General features: G+C 36.9%; 2 long non-coding RNA genes across 2 annotated transcripts; both read left to right on the plus strand.

The window, feature by feature from the left end:
* The first annotated feature begins 614 nt into the window (after nucleotides 1-614).
* Nucleotides 615-2,581, plus strand: LOC112187929. Its single transcript, XR_002931257.2, has 3 exons — nucleotides 615-742; nucleotides 2,217-2,297; nucleotides 2,433-2,581. It is a non-coding gene; the product is annotated as an uncharacterized LOC112187929 (long non-coding RNA).
* A 45-nt stretch (nucleotides 2,582-2,626) lies between these two features.
* On the plus strand, nucleotides 2,627-3,881 carry LOC112185983. The gene is made up of 3 exons (XR_002930569.2): nucleotides 2,627-2,813; nucleotides 2,917-3,029; nucleotides 3,528-3,881. It is a non-coding gene; the product is annotated as an uncharacterized LOC112185983 (long non-coding RNA).
* The last annotated feature ends 4,127 nt before the right edge of the window (nucleotides 3,882-8,008 follow it).

Raw genomic sequence — 8,008 nt, forward strand, 5'->3', positions numbered from 1 at the left:
TTGCAGGAAACTCTAGAAGCTGAGATCAAGATGCTCAGGAAGAAGCTGACCTTTAAAGCAATTACAATGCCTATGCTGATCCTCTTTCTAATATCTCTCGGTTGTTGTTCAAGTCTGTAGCACCTGTTGAGCTTAAGGGACTGTAGATTCTGCAGATTGCTGATAGAAGGAAGGAGTGCTGTTACTAAAATTTGCAGATCTAACACACACAAACACCTTAAGTTTGAAATGATTGTATTGTGATGATGTTTGATCCCAGAGTGGTAATGCTGATTTCAGTTTTGCATTAGTTGGCCTATTGCCAAATCAATTTTATGGACCATTTGATTGTTCTTCTTTTTCTGCATACCTTTTGTTAGCATTATGGCTGGTCTCTTGATCTTGACAAGTGAATGCATTCAGCTTATTGTCTTGCTTTAACTGATTGAGTGAACTCATCAACAGGGTTATAGAGCCTTACATACAAAATTATCAGCAACAATCCCGCGGCATAGCGCGGGCGCTTTTGCTAGCGTCTTATATTTTCCGTGACTGTTCATACTGTTCATTTAACAGTAAAATGCCGGTTCTGCCCTTGCTTTTTCCATCGGTTTCTTCTTTCTTCTACGGACTGTTTCTTTTGTTCTCACTGCACTCCCTCTCCTCCCATCTCAGCGATTTCTGTTCGGTATTCATCTTGAGCCGACGTCATCACTAGCGTGGTGCTTCAATCGATTTCTCAAGTTTGAGACTTTGTGCATGTGTGAGTTTTTTTCTTTCTAATTTCGATTGAATCAGATTTCAATCTTATTCGAGTGAGTTGTTGATAGGTATAATTTGGCTCAGTCTCAATTGGTGCTTGGATATGGTGTGAGGCTAGCCAAATTGGCTCAGCATGTTACCAATTTGTTCTTATTTTGCCTCTCTCTTTGCTAAAACGAAATGCTGATGGGCGTTGTTTTATTGAAAGAGTAGGTCTACTGCTTGCCTTCTCAATTTTGGTGGCTAAGAGGGAAGAGTGTTGGTTCAGGCCTTCAGGGAGAGCGAGTAGAAAGAAAGCCATCCTTGACAGCCGCAGAGAGAGAGAGAGAGAGAGAGAGTGATATTCAAGAAGCGAAAATCTGGGTTGCTCTTCTCAATCAAATTGTCAAGGTATAGACTCTCCTCTGTATATGATCGATTCTGGGTTTTCATTGCATGTGCTTTGTAATCTTTGTATTATTTGTGTTCTGGGTTCCTAGAGTGATTGGTTCTATGCTTTTCCGGATTTACTGTAAATTTTGGTTCTCTGTATATGAAATTTTGATGATACAGCATACTATATATGAATGGACAAAATGCTCAACTTCATCTCTATGAAGAACTTCCACAATGAAATGATTCTAATCTCATTTTTTTCCCCGTCATGCCTGTACTATTATTCTAATCAAATTGTAAAGAATTCCCCCAAGTCCACTTTCCATGAGTACTTAACTCATAATTTCCCTTGAAAAGACACTTCTTTCATGAAAACATTCCCAGTTCCTAAAGTGTTGAAGGGTATACCAAAACAGAAATATACTCTTTTAGAGTCATCTAAAACTTATGTGCTGCTGTAAAAAATTGAACATTTTTCTGATCAGTAACAATGATCAGCTTAGCTATTGGTTATGCCCTCTCTGGGTTTTGCATATGCTGTACATATGGACCTGCAGCAATTACTATTTTGAAATTTGAAGGAGTACCAGCATGGCATTTTTATTGGCGAATTAAATCATTTAGCTTTTATCCTAATTTGACATTCTTATTTATGCTTTTGAGTTTTGTTGGTTAAATTTCTGAATTGGTTGGTTCTGCAATTGGTGTCCTATGCTTGAGTTAATTCCAAATCGATGCACTTCTTTTCCATCCCTGTATAGATCAGTATAGCCTATCTACTATGGTTCTAAGTAGTAACAGATACGCATGATTTGTTAACAAAGAGTTGACAGATGAAATTTTGGACTCCTCACTTTGTTTGCTGGAACAATATTATCCTTTTTGCTCCTTGCTCACTGATTATATTTCATTACCTTTTCTCACTGCTTATAATTGGTCCTATAACTGATATGTTAATGCTTTTTTCACTGCTTATCCTCTAACTTGATATCCTTTGTACAGATACTGTGTATTTGGTAGATCATAACTGGTCCTCTAACTTTATTTTTATTCTTTTTTGCCAATTTTCCAACCTGACTATACAAAAATTTTGATTTTAGGCATTAGAAACATTCAAAGGCAATAGGCAGTACAACCTCATTAAAATTGGGCACTTATGCTCAAAATATGTGATCCATATGGTAGGTGTTACAAGAATTTGCTTCCTTTCTTTTTAGACACCAAGTCTCTTCAACTTAATTTAAACTCATGTTGAATTGGAATCTGTTTGAGCGAAGTCTCACACTTGCTTTGCTAGTATCTTCTATTATGTGCAGGAGGAATGTGTTAAATGGTTAGAACATGGAGAAGACTGTAAAAGTACTTGGGCTCCCTCCCCTTTGTGAACTAGATAACTTCATTTGATTACTATTAGTTGTTAGTTCAGTTAGAAAGCAATTGATAATTGTTATACAACTTGATCGAAGTGATACCACCCGCAACAAAGCGCGGGATTTCTAACTAGTTTACTATATACCAAAGATGAGTTAGTGTTCACTCAGGCCTGAAATGGAGTGACGGTTTTTCCCTTCCTACTCGCCACAACTACAATTTTGCCATAATTTTACGGATAAGGGCGATGGAGACCATCGGGAGAGAGATATGTTGTCTCAGAGACGAAATAGCCCAAACATCCGAGAGCGGTAGAGGGTTTTTAGGTGGCAATCCGTTTTTCCCTTTTTCTTTTTTACCAATTTTTTTCGTTAATTCCCGATCTTCTTTTATGTTTTGATTTCAACGATTTCTTCTTCTCATGATCAGATTGGAGATTTGGGCAAATCCAGGTTTGTTAATCGGTCTGTGTTGGGCGAAGAGGCTCTTTTGTATCTGTTCTTTCGATTTGATACTCCAATAGCATCTGCAGCATTTAAAAGGTAATCTCGATCTGAAAGTTTTCATCTTTTTAACATTTTGGCTTCTGGGTTTTATGGCCTGAATGAGTAGGATAGGATAAGTTTACAATGTCTTTTTTGTTTTGTTTTTGAGGTTGTCAGTCATTGATTGTTACTGTGATATACAGTAGCTGAGTAGCTAGGTAGCTATTGTAAGATTTGAACAATGCGATGGTGTTTTTATTCTGAGAGTGGTGATTTGAACAATGCGATATAATTATAAGAGCCAGGGTTTGTCCAGAGCATCAAGGTCAGCCGCCAAGATTAATACCAAAAAAATTATAAGAGCCATCCTTCAAAATTTCTGTTTTTTTTAGAATTGAACTATCTGTTTGTATGAAATAAATTCATTTTAAAGATCATTTTTTGTTTGAAATATGTGAATTCGGAATCTGATTATGAACATCGATAGTATTTTGGTTAAGCTTTAAAATGCTTCGTTGTTGTTGATGTTTGTTGTATTGGTTTTTGTTTTGATAGCTGTGTGTGTGGAAACTGTCATCGGTTGATCTGCAAGTGGTTAGAGTGAAGGTTCAGTTGATTAACTGTTAAGTTAGGACGAAAGAGGCTAAGGTTCTAATCTTCGTCATAGATGCTATTAATGAATAGTTGTATTGAAGACGCATGTTTATAGGTCGTATCTAACCAAGCTCAGAATTTCAATTTTGGCTTTCGATTGTTTTCCTCCATTTCTCGAGGGTGTTTACTTTTAATGTAGAGTAAAGCAATAAATCTGCAGTCTAAGCTTATGATGACTACACTTGGGAAAACCAACTGATAAAGACCAGAATAGAGTATATAAATCATACACACATTCGGAAACCAGAAAACGAAAAGGAATAAAACCATATATATATATATATATATATATATTGTTCGAGTACATTGCTAGCCTTACACACTGAAAATTTATTCTGATATTGTTTGAGATGTTTGTCATGGCAGAAATTTATGTTAACCTCTGAACATAAAGAAATCTAAAGATACCTAGAAATAGATTAAGAGTAAATTTTGAAGTGTGGCAAGGGAAAATGTTTTCGGCAGTGCTGAGCGATATAAGCAGGATTGATCCTCTGGATTTTGGGCTTTTGGCTTATAATGCTGCACCCAAAGCAAGAGTTTTCTGCAGATTATTATTTGGTGCCAATTTCAAGCTACCTTTGGATTAGCATAGCTGCAGTAGTATTTGAGAAATTGAATCGCATGCAACCTAATTGGATTTGAGCCTTTTGATCCAAGTGTAGGCACAGTTGATCTGTCTAGGTTTGTTCAGAAATTGACTAATGGTCGGAGATCATTCTTCTTTCGAATGCTGAGATGTTATCTTAAATTTTGATTACTGTTGTTTGTTGATTATTGATCTTAATTTTTTTATATTGACAAGTTTTTGGTTTTTCAGGTTCTATGTGCAATATTTCTTACTGTTGTCTATTTTTCCCAAGTTCATGTGCTTCCTTCCATTTTGGATCTTTACTTGGGTTTCCAGAGTATTTTTCTCAGTTGTATTTGCACTTTGTTTTGTGCTCTTTCATTCTCAGTTTCATGGTCGTTGTAATTTTTCTTTCATAAGAGGTAAGGTCGATGCCCCCCTCTTCAATTGTACTTTGGTTCTTTTATATATGAAAAAAAAAAAATGGAGTACTTTCTTTTCTTATGCTTTTTTTGTGACTTTGGTTAAATGATGTTCCGAGAAAAAGCAGTAGAAGAGACAAACAAACAATAACCCTGCAGCAGCGCGCGGGCGTAGCAACTAGTAATATTAATCATTGAGTGAAACGATTATCTGATAAAGGAGAATACACAATACAAATACAGACTGCTAAATTATTCTAATTCGAAGACCATATCTTAAGCAATGGAACAAACTTATTACAGCAGAAAGCAGCCAACCGTAAAAGGTAGAGGAAAAGTGGATGGGTTGGTCTGGAATTCGAAGGTGCGAGGAGTCATGAATTGGAGGGTGAAACAATTCTTCTCGTCCCTGTCCACCTTAGTGATATCAACTTGAAATTGAAATGGTATCGCAACCCCCCGCTTCTTATAAGTCCCGGGCTTATAGTCAGGTCCTTCACCATAAGGAAGGTTGAATTTGGTGATAAGAATGCAGGCTTTCTGACCTCCTATGTGGACAAAATCACAGCCTGCTGCCGAACCCAATTCATAAGGCCACCATGGCAGCTTCAAATAACCAATCGGTGCAATGGATTCCTGACCTTCCTCCAAGGAAAAAAGATAAACTCCCAGCTGCCACGTATCATGAATATAAGCAAACATGATCTTTTTCTTGTCATCATGGTGCTCCGGCAGGTCCAGGACGAAAGCGTTGCCCATAAAAGGAAAAGGGCCGTCTCCACACATAGTAGGGACTAGTCTCCATTCTCTGTCTGGGTGTGCCACGTCAAAGCAGAACACCGGACATTTGTCATGGGACACAAACATCTTGGTGCCGGCAATTGCATAAAAGAAGGAAGTATGAGAGTCATATCGAGATCCGGGTTGGAAAAATGGAGGTTGGGGCAAACCCTTCCACAGGCCTATTTTAGGGTCAAATACCTCGAATGATGGAGGATCAGCGATCAGCTCATAGGAAAGAGCGTACACTTTCCCGCCCAGCTCCACCATCATAGGGGAAAACTTCCCTCTCTGTAAAGTCGCATCCATCTTCCTGAAAACATTGTCATGAACCTCGAAGGCATGAACATCTCTATTCCAGAGTTCAGAACTTATTGGAGGAAATCCGTCACCGGAACCCAAGCTGGGGCTCACGCCACCGGCGAAAATGATTTGGGAGCCGAAAGCAGCACAACCAACAAAATCGGGAACATCTTCCCCGACCTTATAAGCCACTTGCCGCAATTGCAATTCTTCGTCGGAGGATAACAAGTCGGATAATTTGATGGTACGAACAACAATAGCGACGCTCCCACCCTCGCGTTGTTCAACGAAACATATGTAGAGTGACTTCTTGGCCTCCTCCTCCTCCAGCTTCAACTTCTTCGTTGTCTTCTTCACCTTCTCTGATACTCTTATTTTCTTCTTCGTCTCCTTCTTCTTCATCACACATCCATCACACCTGTGCTTCTGAAGAGGGCAGCAATGGCGAACCAGACGATGCCTTCTTTCTTCGCCATCGCTGGCTTCGGCTAAGTTAAGACATTTTTTGGGGGACATAGACGAGTGAGTCTCTTTCGGGTCTGTTTTTTTCTCTCTGTTTCCTTTGCTTTTGAGTTATGAGATGAGACCAGATGAGATGATGGTTTCGGCCTGTTTTTTATATATTTATAGTAGGATTCTTCTGAAGCTCATTTGTATCTATCCGGATCTTGTTCGGATTAGTATTAAGAATTGGGCTTGCATTAGGTTTGGTACCCACTCAACTCGATTGCGGGCTTGACGTAACATAGAAACCTCAGCAGACCCACCTTTCTGAAGTTTAGCAAATTGTCACTACCTACACTTTTAGCTCAGAATTTTCCATTAGGAGGCGTGTTTTCCCGAATTCCCCTGCAATAGTGTGCAAGGCCCATGAGCAAATTTCAATCTTTTGCGGTCGGATTCCTTCCGTTTTTTTGAATTAATTATGTTAACGAATAAATTATAAAACTACCCTTGTAGTTTGGATAATGTGTATTGACACTGCTGAATGTCAATAGCATTATGAATAATTATCTTTTGATGCTATTATTTTCTTTTGAGTACAAGGTATTCATGATGAGTATTATGTGACATTTTCTACATAAATGGACTTGAAGAATCTGTTTAGGATTCTCCAACTGCATCCTTAAACTTGAAGAACATATTCCTCTAGTTAAAATCTACTTAATCACAGTACAAAAAAAAAAAGGTATTTTTTTCAAGTTGTGAAATATACAAAGAAACAGAGAGATAATATTTCTACATACCATCTTTTTTTTTCTTTTTTCTTTTGAGACACAGCTCATTTATACAGTAATCCCAAAAACTATTTATGCATATACAATCTGAAACTTGAACACTATATTATTTATTTATGGCTTTGCTTCTTTCACATACAAGTTGCTTTGAATTTCATCTCTTCTCATGGTGAAGAAGTTTCTCCATCAAGATTTCCTCATGCTTGAAGCTCTCTTTGATTTCCTTTTCCATACAGCACATCGTCTGCCTAAACACTTCTATCCTTTGACTTCTTGGTTAATAGCAACTTGTTGTATATAGTTTAGGATATATATGCTCCTCAATCAAACTACAAAAAATGATAAACAAATGTAAGTAAATATATGGATTTAGTTCAAACTACTGACATTCAGTAAGGTATGTAAAATAAAATCTGATAGAAATATTGGTGCAAGCACATTACATACTAATACATATTGCACCAAATATACACATCATTCCGTAGCAAATACACATTGCATTTCATGTAACTAGTAATTAAGTTTTGTTAAAACTATTGACATGCTACTTTGACGCAAAATCAAAACAGATAAATAATTTATAGTTTAGTAAACCAACTATTCTATTTGTAATCATTTTGCTACTTAAATTCATCCTAACTCCACTCATTTAAGAAATTATATAGCAAAAATTAAATCATACATTATAAATCAACAATTTCTATTAGAACAAATAAGCTCAGTGACAACCAAGAACTCCATCAATTTTCATCAGAAGACACATTTCAGAGTATAAAGCTACTGACTCTCAATAAGCTCAATAAAAATAAGAACTCCATCAATTTCTATAAGAAGAAACAAGCACATCTCAAAAGGGTAAAGCTACTGACTATCAACAAGATTAATAAAAAATGAGAACTCCATCAATTTTCATCATAACAAATAAGCACTTCTTAAATGATAAAGTCATTGACCCTAATAAGCTTAATAAAAAACAAGAACTCCATCAATTTCCATAAGAACAAACAAGCACTTCTAAAAGGATAAAGCTATTGACCCTCAATAAGCTTAAAAAAAAAAAAAAAAAAA

This window comes from Rosa chinensis, chromosome 1, assembly GCF_002994745.2.
Source record: "Rosa chinensis cultivar Old Blush chromosome 1, RchiOBHm-V2, whole genome shotgun sequence".
In the NCBI taxonomy this organism is placed as follows: domain Eukaryota; kingdom Viridiplantae; phylum Streptophyta; class Magnoliopsida; order Rosales; family Rosaceae; genus Rosa; species Rosa chinensis.